This window comes from Cryptomeria japonica, chromosome 9 (assembly GCF_030272615.1).
Source record: "Cryptomeria japonica chromosome 9, Sugi_1.0, whole genome shotgun sequence".
NCBI lineage: Eukaryota > Viridiplantae > Streptophyta > Pinopsida > Cupressales > Cupressaceae > Cryptomeria > Cryptomeria japonica.
The window spans coordinates 621,135,061-621,148,451 of NC_081413.1; positions in this window are offsets into that span (position 1 = coordinate 621,135,061).

Below are 13,391 nucleotides of genomic sequence, written 5' to 3' on the forward strand. Positions count from 1 at the left end.
TATGGTAACATCTCTAATACATAGAAATCAGCACCAATGGACAACCGCATAATAAAGAGCCATATTTCCATATGGACCACAACTACTCCTTAACTTCCATATCTCAAGATATCTAACATTGGAGATTAACATCTTTCAAATCAAGGCATATATGATAACTAACATAATCACTATTATCCATAAAATTTACTCAAGACATAGCATACATATCTCTAAATCTTTTAATTCCTTTCTAATCAAGAATAACATCTACAATTAGAATATCCATTTACAACACTTATTCAATACATTTCATTCAGAAATCATCTTACTACATGTTCTATAATACATGATCTTAATACATTGATTACATAGTCTTCTTTACATTTCCATCTTTCATAACACATGATATCAATTCTAATTACATAAATATGCTCCAAAAATCCAAGATCACGATGAGATACTATAGATCCAAATCCACGCACACTAACATCCAAGAAGAATATCCCAATGGTAGAAGGCATCAAACCACCCGGCCATGTGGAACCAAAAAGAAACCACCCTCATGCTAGGAGATGACATAATTTTCCAACTCATACTCAAGACCTACACTGACACCTGACAACCATAAGATACAACATGACACTACAAGACTCCAACATAAGAATATAACATCAAAATACATCACATGGCTAAATCAAAGCAATCAACCTCCAGAGGCATAATTCAACAAATCAAGGCTTATGGATAATGGACACATGTGGGGTAGAGTGTTATCACATGCTAACCTCATGTGGCATCCATCTCCACCTTGGAGTCACTCGCGGGAGATTGGGTATACCGCAACGGTCTTCCCAATCTAGGATCCCAAAACCATCTCCTTGGGTTTGTCCAATTGGGGCATACAACATCATATTCTTAATCTTAATTAGGTGAATTCCTAAATACCCAACCCACTAATCAATTATTAATAATGTTATCACTTGCAAATAAAACCATAAACTCTTCATGTGGTTCCATAGGTCTAGACCCCCCTTCCTAGAGATCTAGTGCTTGTAACCTAGGTCCAACACATGAAAGAGCCCACTCTCCCAAACACGGACCAAGACCATAGGGTAAAAAAACATAAAATTATACATCATACAACAACATGAAACTCAACATGGGAAGCATCCAAAAGTCATTACAAAACCGATACAACTGAATCACAAAGATAGCCATCAACATACAACCAAGAGCTACTTAACAAGGACCAAGCCATAAGCTCATAATGCCAAAATGCAATAATAAAGAGAGCCTCAAGAATGTCAAATATACATAAATAGGGGAAATACATGAATCCAATAACATATAGTGATCCTCCACAGTGAGGCACAACATAACCTCTCGCCGGAGCTACAATTAACCATCCTCAACAACAAGGAATCACTCAACTTGCTAGAGCAACATATCAAAACCTCAACGAACAATCACAAAACCTCTTACTGGATCCCAAATGGATTCACACATCACAAATAAATTGTATAGTACCCCAAAACCATCAAATATAACAAAACAAGCCTCTGGAATAAAGACCAAGCAGAGAAATCAACTAAGGGGCTCAAAAACCAACCCAAAAATCTATTGACACTACTTTGGTGCTATTGAAGCCCATAGTAGAACTATTGTAACAAGGGACCAACTCACAAAAAATAAAATACAGAGATAATCAAATTTTCCCATATTCGGGCATGAACGTTACAATGGCATAAATACGACCAAGAAGTCACTTAAAGCCAATAAGAAACCAAAACAAAGCCTTGTTAAGGCCAACAATACAATGCATCCAAGAATTCTAAGTTATACTGACCATAACTTGCACATAAATGATTATAGACATAGCCACTCCATATCTAATCAAACCAAATGGACACAAGACAGGGTATACAACAATAAATAAACCTCACAAAACCAATCATTACCACAATGCATTCATAGGCAAATTATAATCAACATATTAACATACACAAATGCCCTTTTCAGGTAGTACAACACACACAGATTCATAAAATCATATATAAATCTTTTTCCCAAAATATTACTCCCAATTACTAATAATAGAATAATCATTCATTCCCAAATCTCCCCAAACAATCTTTTAGCAGTCACGAAGAAAACAACTCTTTTCAAAAATTAAAATGCAAGAATGGAAAAAAATCTCCAACCTGGAAGTAGAGTGATGGCAATGCATTCGTAGAAGAGCAGAAATCCAAAGCAATAAGCTTTCCAAAATTCAATCCAACCAAGCAATTCTCCCTCCAAACAATTTTAAAATCCAAAAATCGCAGAAAGATATCTAGAAGCACACCCACGATAATGCTCATAAAGCCAATAAATAGAATCTCATTCAAAACGATAGAAGAATACCTGGCAATCAGAATATTCCAATAAATTATATTCTATACCAACCCCCCCCCCCCCACCAATAATTGAGGTAAGAATATAAAATAATATTATTTACTTACCCTCAAATCTCAACCAATAAAATAATAGGGTAAGTATAAACATAATATTTAATTACTCAATTAGTAACAAGAGAATGTAATAATAATAATATAATAAACACTAATAATAAATTAAAGCCCAATAAAATAAATCAAAGGCAATATAAATAAATGCTCCAATTAAATATAAAACCACAATTAACATGAATAAATAAACAAACAAACAAATAAATAATATTATCCTCACAATCACAACTCCCAAGAGGGCCAATCATAACAAGGGGTAGGTGCATGAATAATAGCAAATAAATAAATAATCAAAACAACAAATAAATAATCATTAAAGAAGATAAATGTACAGACAACATAAATACCCATCCAGTAATTAAACAATAATTAAATAAATAAATAATCCAATAAATCAAAAGCTCAAATAATAAATCAAAACCAATATAAATAAATAATACATAACCAATAAATAGATGAGCCAAAAATAAATAAATAGATAAACAATAAACAAATAATTAAATGTACAGATACATATAAATGCTCTAGCCAATATAAGTTAAACTCAATATTATAAATCTCTCCCACATACATATAAAATAATCAAATAAATAAATGGATGTAATGATAAGCATAAATGCTCAACTAATATAATTCCACCAATTAATTATTAATTAATTATAAACTCCCAGAAAATAAATATGTATAAATATATTATATTCGTACTTACCATTATTTAATGATTTACGCCAATGGCTATATGTAGTAATTGATTAATTAATTTTCATAATTCCAAATATAGATCCATAAAATAAACATTAATGAGTAATAATTTTCCAATAATAATAATAATAATCACACATTAATATTAAATATTAATGGCATCCATTGATTTAATTTAATATTTATAAACTATATAAACTATTTAATTATTAAATAAATAATCACAAACTCACAAGGCAACTTGACATAAGGTTGAACAACATACCACATGACGTAGACCAATGACTCAAGCCAAGACACTAATTGACAAGGGTATCAACTTAAGCCTAGAGTATGAGAGGGAAACACATGCCATCTCCAACAACTTGCCATTTGGATAAAGGTACGCTTAGACCTATGGGACCAGGTGGAGTCGATGTCTGGTACCTGCGATCCCGCATCCACCACTAAACACAATACAACATATATACAATACATATACATCATAAATGATCAAGCAAGTGATAGAAAATTGCAACATCATATCATGCTCGCAATGAGTGGTATGACATTGTCTCTAATCATGAAGACAATCACAAATATCGTAACATCAACGCAGTCATCATAATCATAGAGTAGGGTTAGCATAATCATAATGTCATCAAAATCCCATAAGCAATATGATCCATCATGAATAATGATCAAATATAGATCCATCATCATATCCAATACAATCATGAAATAGGGTTAGTACATAACATGATACCATCAAATCATCATAAAGTAGACTAAGCTAGATTAATATATTCCTTTGATGTACAAAAGACAAGATAAATCAGGGAGGGGTACTACACCCCTTTGGGCACCATGGTCCCAAAAAAGGGGCACCAAATGGCACACATAGGGAAAGGATAAATTTATGATGATTTTGATATATTTGATGTTTGAGATTACTGAAACATGATGCTTAATTTTGTAGGAGTTGTTGTACCTACAAGAACATATCGTTGGACTCACATATCACCACCTATGGAGTCAGATTCCTTGTTTGTCACTAGAGGATTGATGACTTCTTTATACAATAGGTTTGTGGTATGTAAGTTGCATGCCCGCCATCAAGTTTCATGGGCCAATATTTGTGGCCTTGATGGAGAGATGGGATCCAAATACATCTACATTATTCCTACCAATTGGGGAGATAACAGTGACGTTAGAGGATGTATACCACATCTTGAGACTATTGCAAATGTGATGTTGATGGTTATCATTAATGATTGTCATTGATGTCAACATATTATTTTTGGATTGGTTCCTTAAGTTGAAATCTGAAAGATGTGTTCCCCGAAAGTTTGGTGCTTCGAAAGATGTGTTACAGTTAATATTTAATACGGTTTGTTCGTGTTGATGGTGATTTGGATTTATCTATTTACTAGATATGGTATTGATTAATTATATTCATGAGTATCTTGGTTCCATTCTTATTTTTTCTTATTTGGGTGGTGTTGTTTTGGGTCTAGTTTGATCCGGAATTAGAGAATGTAACGATATTTGTGTAGCGTATGAGTCACAATTTGGGTTCGATATTTATGATGGATGTAACATGTTGATTTGTCTATTGAAGTGTGTTGTGGTATGGTCTACTTCTCATTCCTTCCCACCACTAGAATGTTTAGTGCTAGCCTATTTCAAATCTCTTTTTTGCCAACTTAGAAGATTATGTTGTCCAGAAACAGCATAAATAGGAGGATAACTTGAACGAATATACGAAATGGATGTATGGAAGATGCACATGTGAATCTAAAAAGGATAAATCCAATTGATGTTGACATGTGAAGTATATTTTTGATGAGAGGCACCAAAAGTAGTTATGTTATTGTAGATTATGTCATAGTGGTGGGTTCTCTTTTTTTTCCTTCTTCCTTTGGTAGTGAGTCTTTCTGAGTAGTGAGCCCTTCGGTAGTGAACCTTTCTAGGCAATGGGCCCTCCTATAATGAGCATTTTGGCAGTGACCTACCCCTTTTGTAAAAATCACCTTAACTTGTGCTATATATTGAGAACTAACATTCTTCGTGGTTTTTCCCTTCTTAGGTTTTCCACATCATATCTAGTGTTCATTATGTAATATGTTTTGTGTATGCGCTTTCATTTTATATATATTTTAATTAATTATGTTGGTTATTCCAAATCTATGAAAGAATTGAAGAAAAAATTTAGTTGTCAACTAATTCACCCCCCCATCTCAGTTGCCCAGATATTTAACAAAGACTACCAGTGAGAGGGAGAACAGTGAGGTATTATTCGGATCGCTCATGAGAAGATATGAGAAGAGAGTAGATAAACTAAATTGGTAGACCCACACATAGAGAGATGAGAGGTTGGATTCTCATCTGATGGCTACTTCATCAATCTAGCATAATTCCACTAGTGAGGAGATTGATGATTGCCATAGTGGCACTATCCAAATGTCCCAATGGGCGAGGTAGTCATATGCCATTTGCAAGATGGAGGATTACTATATTGTGTTTTCTTGGGGATGCAGTATGCTAGCTCATCCCTACCATATCTTGGGAGACTATTCATATGGGGAGGGGAAGAATTTGATGACATGCACACTATTGTATATCTGGATGTTCAAGCATATTTTATTCATGAGGCCAACGAGGTTCCTAGTTGATGTGGATACTAATGAGCCTCGAGCTCATGTGTATCCATACACAAGATCTTGGCAGTGGGGTGATATATTGTATTGAGGGTTGTGACTGATCACTTGCAGTTGGATGACATTGTATGGACACCCTATAGACAGATGGCCATCTGGCCAGGTCAATAAAGATGGCTTGACACATGCAACAAGGATGTCTTCTAGAGGGTCATCATAAATATATTGTCATTCCATTTTATTTTGATAGAGTGATGAGACAATTTGGTTTGGAGAAGGGTTGTCCTTTAGTAGTACTGATCTACATATGACACTCTTGCAATGTCGTGAGACCAGAAGTGATACCCATACCTACTGCAGATGAGATAGTGATTACAAATGAATATGATTATGATGATGAGGGAGACAAATATGTACCCCCACTCCAGGATGATTTTTGTGTTCATCAGAGCTATGTGATATGGTGGGAGAGGAACCCTCTAGGATCCATCTTTCCTTTGGACTACTCGAGAGGAAATCCTAATCCTTGGACAAGAATAGTCAATTCACAAATTGAGGATAGAAGACATGAGGCTTATGAGGAGATGAGTGATGAGGACACTAATATATAAGATCAAGGAGATGAGTATGATGAGGACCAGGAAGATGTTCCCGATCATCCAAGAGATGAGATTGGAGCCATGGACCCTCCACTGTGAGAGGATAGCACACAAAATATAGCAAGATAAGAGGAGGAGATAGCCTTATAGAGACCGAGCTCTAGGTTACACAGGTCATCCCCATTATAGCCACATCTTGAGACACAAAGGTAGTACAAGCATGAAGAGAGTAGTAGGGCAATGCTATAGACTACTTCATCAACTCATCTACCTCCCAATCTCATTGAACATTATTTTGGGAAGGAGGACAAGATGCAAGAGGAGTGACTTGGAGCTACTGCAAGTTCCAAACAAGGACCATTCTCTAATCATGAGTCACTTTGTCTGTCACTAGGATCTATGATTAATGCTTTTGAAAATCATTTAAATAAATCATTGTCAACATCAACAAGCTCATATCCATCATTAGAATCATTATCATTAACATTATTAGCATGAACATTGTTTTCATTCATTTCTTCATCAAAGATCAATAAAAATAGGATCTCTAATACACATAGAACATGAACCATCATCTTTCTTAAGCATTTTTAATCTTGTTGATTTAGGGTGAACTTCCTCCCTAGGGTTAGGCAAAGAAAGTTCTTTTGGGGTCTTTGTGGAGGAAATATGTTAAGAAGAAAGTTCACAAGCCTTACCACTACATCTTTGTCGGTCTTATCTCGCACAATGGTTTCATTTGGTTTTAGCCAAGGGTTGTGAAGGTTTAGGATCAATGGACATAGGATTCTCTTCCTTTAAAGAGGGAGGAATGGGAGAAGGTCTACTAGGTCAAAATATAGGAGATGTCAGGTTATTCCCTTTGTAAGATGTAGGAGGCAGAACTGTGGCATATATAAGAGGAATAGAACGTGTAGTAAGGAGACTAGGTCCATCATGAGGAGGATGAATAGGTCTACGATCTCTAGGAATACTTAAAGATAAGATCATCTCATTCTTCCCCCTGATAAAATTGAAAGAGAGAATCACTTTGAGGCTTAACAGGCTCAAATTGTTTAGGTCAATAGTAATCAAGGTTGACATCTTCACACCTCATCGTGGGTTGATACGTGTTATAATTAATTGTTATGATTTTATAGTTTTGAGGGAATTTTAAAAATTTATGAATAAAAAAAAGGGATTGCTTTCATAGAAGAGAGCCAAGGATGTCCTATCAACTTCACATGAAATTGATCCAATGTAGCAAAGATAGCAAAAATGACATCTAAGCACTTAATACCAATATCAATCGGAAGAGTAATAGAACCAATAGTAGGGAAAGAGAAACTATCACACACCTTGACCACTACATTAGATTTATCATATGTTACCAATTATATTAGGGACCAATTAAATTAAGGATAGGATTTCATACATCTAGTCTTGATAGATCTAGATTTTGATCAGATTCTAGGGGTTTTAGGTGTGCCTCTTATTTTCCTTTAAATTGAATTGATTTAATTAACAATGTTGAAATTATGGTAAATGTGTTGAAATTGAATAAATTATGCATAAACAATGAGCTATAGTTGTCAAATGGAGCCACGAACTTGGATTTGAGCAATATGTGAATGTTCAAATTTGTTCCCAAAAGGTTGATCTGAATTGTTAGGACCAAAATGCTCGTCATTCTGGTCCTCCAAACTTTTTATCATCCAAAAGGGAATATGTTCGTCTCTATGAATATTGACACTCTTAAAAAAGCGTAGCTCTGTACCTATTCCTACACACAATAGAGAAGGGAGAATGGTTGGGAATAGGGGTTTGCCTTAGGTCAAACCCCAATTTTGGAATTAACCATGAAATAGAATTGAAATGTAAATGAATTATTGTAATGGAAATGATTTCCTTTTGAGTAAAATGCTAAAAATTGTTTGAAACATAAATGATATACCTTTTTATGAAGTTTTGTTAAGTCTTCACAAGGAATTAGGGTTTAATGTAGTCTTCATAAAACATAGAACATGAATGTCATCTCCAATGTTTGAATCTTGACTTCACCTCTACTCCAATGCTTGAAAGAAGACTAATTGCTTGCTCACTTGAATTTGAATGAATGCTTGATTGATGAATTCAAATCATGGATGTCAAAATGAGAGGGGTAGACATCCTTTTATACATGCTTGGTTGATTTTTTTTTTAATTTTTTGACATGAGACGACATGGGATCTAAGTTCCCACCCATTTCATGTTACGATTATGAGGCCCCAAAATGGGTCCTAATTGGGAGGACCATGGCATGGGCACTCTAGTCCCTGGGCACCACAATTTGGGTACCTTGGTCTTGGACAATTACGGACCCAGGTTTTTGGGTGAGAAAGTGAAGGTACTAAAAATATTAAGTTCGGTGCATGGTGTGAGTAAAATCAGGGCTCCAATTAGGCCTTGGGGGACGAACACCAAGGTGAGGACCCAAATGAGGACAAAATTATAAGGGAGTACAATTTAGGATATTAGGGTATTTAATATGCTTCCTATTCTAATCTATGAAAATAGAGATGTGAAAGACTAAAATTGATCATATAGTTACAAATAAACAAACACAAAAAAGTAATAGATCATAACATAGTGATTTAAATGAGTATCACCAAAAAGAGATCTAGAGAAATTTATTAACATGGATTTAGTTATAACACTCACTATATAACCTCCATCTCAAGCACCCAATGAATAGGATAGTAAATAAATAAAATAATTTAAAATGGTGATTTGGAAAAAATGAGGTGGAATTGCCCAAAACATAGAGCCCAAATACCTAGTCAAAATCTAACACCAAAATTCTAAGATGAGTCCATAGGATAAAACTAACAAAATAATTACACTTATCAAAAGCTCATCATAATCCATTAACCAACTTGGAGACTCTATTTTGGCTATATTATCTAAGCCATTCAAAAATATCTTATGATATTTCATAGCATGCACAATATCTTGGTCCATAAGTGTAATTCCCTCTTTTAGCTCTATTATGTGTCATATATGCTCTTACATTTTCTACCCGGGAGGCCTAACTTTTGTAAGCCATAAATTTTGATTTGGGAAGTTGATTAAGCTTATTTTCTAAACATTTAAAGGTATTACAAAGATCCATGTCAATGCAAGCAACTTACTTTGGTTGAGGTCCATTTTAGCATTTTTTAAGTCAAACTCATAGAACCCTAAAATATTATATTGTGGTGTTTTGCAACCTAAAATTTGCCTTTTTCAGTTCTTAACATTAAGATGCAAGGTTGAGACATCTTTCTTAAAAATTGTTTCTATCATATTTTGTTAGTTCTAGAAATCTAAATTATTTTTCTACAACTTTTTTTGTTGACACTCCATCATAACATGTAACTTAGAGTATAAATTATATGTTTAACTTAAAAACTTGAGGCAATGGAATGATAAGCTAGAAAGTGATGATACGTAAACAATATAAATTATATTTCAAGTGTGTGAATGATGGTTCATGTTAAATGTGCATTAGAGGTCCTATTTTTATTAATCTTGATGAAGAAATGAATGAAAATGATGTTCATGCTAATAATGTTGATGATAATGCTTCTAATGATGAATATGAGCTTATTGATGTTGGAAATGATTTATCTAAATGATTTTCAAAAGCATTAATCCTAGCACCTATTGATAGACAAAGTGTCTCGTGATTAGAGCATGGTCTTTGTTTGGAACTTGCAGTAGCTCCATCTACCATACTCGAAGTTGCTCCTCTCGCATCTTGTCCACATTCCCAACACAATGTTCAGCAAGATTGGGAGGTAGATGACTTGATTGTGACAAGGTTAGACACCCACTCAAAGTGTCTAATTTCTTTAAATGATTATTCTTTCTTCGTCAACTTCATCATCTCTTTTTAATTTAGGGGGCCAAGGTGGAGGTGATTGGCCTTTGTTTTTACTTGAATGGTTTAGCATTGGGATGGAGTGGAATCTTATGTTGAAACAAATCCTCCCTATAATCTTGAAGGCCCTAATTATACCAAGAAAAGCATCTTTTGAATTTACTTAGTAGGGAAATTATTATTATTATAAACTCTTATTGATTTACATCATCTTACTATTCTAATTTTTCCTAAAGTTCACTCCTTCAACATCATCCTCATAAGGTGATTTTATTTTGTTCTTATATCAAGCTTCACTTTCAAACATTTTTTCCAAGGAAAGTAACAACCCTTGGGAACAATATTTATTTTTAGTTGTACTACTTCATTCTCAAGCAAGGCTTCTTTTCTATTTTCTATTTTACAATCAATTACCAATCAATTAATTAGTTATAAAACTTATCCATACAATTCATAAACCTCTAGATATGTTTCCTATCATACAATTCATAAACCTTCAGATCTGTTAGCTATCCATACATATATTATTTAGAAATAAACATAGGTCTTTCTAGGACTTCAATGATTTTTTGGTACAAGGGAAGATTAGAATCAAAATCATACCTTGACATTCCAACCATGAGAATAATGTTCCATGTTCTCAATCTTGTCAATCCTTTCAATTTGAATGATGCCAATAAATTCAAAGTTATCCCAAACAACATTCCCCTATGACTAAAACTGATTTTTAGTAGTTGAAAATATGTCTTTTACTTATTGCTCTGTCAATTCTAAATTTTCACAAACTTTAAACATCTAATTCCATGTTTATGGGCAATATTTAGCCCCAACAATAAGGTATACATTGGAAGACTATTAAGACTTGTAATTTTTATGGTTTGGAGATATTTGAATAATACTAGCACCATTACGTTCTCTTGAATATGCGCCACTGAAGAACATGGTCCAAATGCCATTACAAAATCATTTATCAATATTTAGTGGATTCGGAACATTCTCTTAAATCTTAGCCTCATCACAACAACTTATCATGTGATAAATAATTGTATCAAATATGTTTACCTTGACAAGTGACCTTATCAATATTTAATATTATCTAGGAACCTTTGTTCCCTACACAAATTCATAGTTTTTCCATATAAAAAAATGGTTACATAAGATAAATCTATTTACATGCTCCCACCAATAGATGCTACCCATTTGTGAGACAACAACATTATCTAATTAGGAGGAAAGTCCACTACTATAATGTCCATTGTGAAATCTTTGTTTCAGTAGGAAGCTAGTTGGAATTCTATATTTCTCACCATCACAACATTCATGAAGCAAACATTATCAAAGAAGTTTTGGAATCTTACTCTAATGCTTCAAGTCAGGTTCTAAACAAAGATAAGACTAATGTTTTCTCTTTTAATACTAAAAAAGTGATCTAGGAAAGAATTAATAAGATTTTGGGATGTGCCATTGCAACTCTTCTTGTCAAGCATCTAGATACCCCTTTATTTTTTGGCATGGGAAGATCATTTCTATGGGAAGAACTGCTAAGCAATTATGAAAATAAGTAGAGCTCCTGGGAAAACAAATGGCTCTCTTGCTTGGTAGGATTTTGATAATTAAAGTGATCTTGCCTACAGTCCCTGCACATGTAATGTCTTATTTTAGACTAACCAATAGAATCATTTCTAGGTTAGAGAGCCAAACGAAGAAATTTTTGTGGGAAGGAACAAAAGAGGACAAGATAATTCTTCTGGTGAGTTGGGACATAGAATGTTTAGATAAGTCTAAAGGAGAGGTGGGGCTCAGAAGAATGGGATGGAAAAATTGTGCTCTTGGCCCCAAGTTAGTTTGGAAAATGTATAGGAATCTCGAAAAGCAATGGTTCTAAATTATGCAAAGTAAAGTAATTGGATTTAGAAGAGGAGAACTAGATTCTCACTGTTGCAAATGTTGAGGGAGGACCTGTAATCTAGAGATTGATTTGGGAATGCAGAAAGTTAATTGTGGAACATTTAACCTAGAAGATAGGTAATAGAAAAAGAGCTCATTTTTGGAGGGATTTATGAAATGGGGAAGAAACTTTGGCACAATTGTTGAGAAACCTGGATTGGATATCGGTAATTTCTCTTGAATATTGGTGCAGGAGCACCCTTCCAAGCTCTTCCTCCTTCTTTGTTTTGTTGGTGTTATGCTTCTTTTAAAGCCATTGTATATGAATAAGAGCCATGAGCTCATTTGTTCTTAACTAGGTCCTAGTTTTAGGTCCTTAGTGTTTTGTTGTGATTTATTGTGCAGGAGAGGTTGAGTGTGCCTTGGATGTGTGTTAGGGATTATTGGCATGTTACTGTCCTTAGGATAGCCCAAAATACGCTTAGGAGTCATGAAAAGCAACAATGGCAAAGTTGCTTAAAAGATGAAAAAGTTGCATGACAACTTTTAAAAGTTGTCAAGCAACTTTTCCACCCAAATGGTCAAAGACCCTTATTGAGTGTGGAGAGCTCTAATTTTGGCACATAAACTAAGGTATGGGTAGTATAAGATGTTTCAAACCCTAAAATATGAGGGAGTTAATCATTGTTGTATGGCCCAAGTAAAGAAAGCTTGACTGTGACTGTTTTGTTGGTTACCAGTCAGTTTGAATGAAGCAACCAAGCAAGTTAATGGATTGATTTTCGTACAAAGCTATCTGGAGTGTCTTGTATGGTGTATCTGCTTTCATTGTGAGCATTTAGAATAGGTTTTTATTTGTAAGTGAGGTGTGTTTGTAAATACTTTTTAAACTGTCTTTTCTCTGTCCAGTTTTGGACTGGTTTGTGCAAATGGAATCATAACTCCATTCCCCATTGTGGAATCACCATGAAACCATGGCGAATGAGAGTAAAGACCCTATACTATAGTTCAATGCAAGTAGGGCCCTTGAAAATGCAGGGAGGCCATCAAAAGACCCAATCCTAGGCGAGACTGAACAGTGCCCGGCTAGGAAGGGTTAAATTTCAGAGGTCTTGGAGAGCAAGGTTGGTCAGAGGAGAGTGCACCCTTTGGAGGAGGTGTAGAGGAGTGTGTGAAGCACCACTGGTGTGAAGGA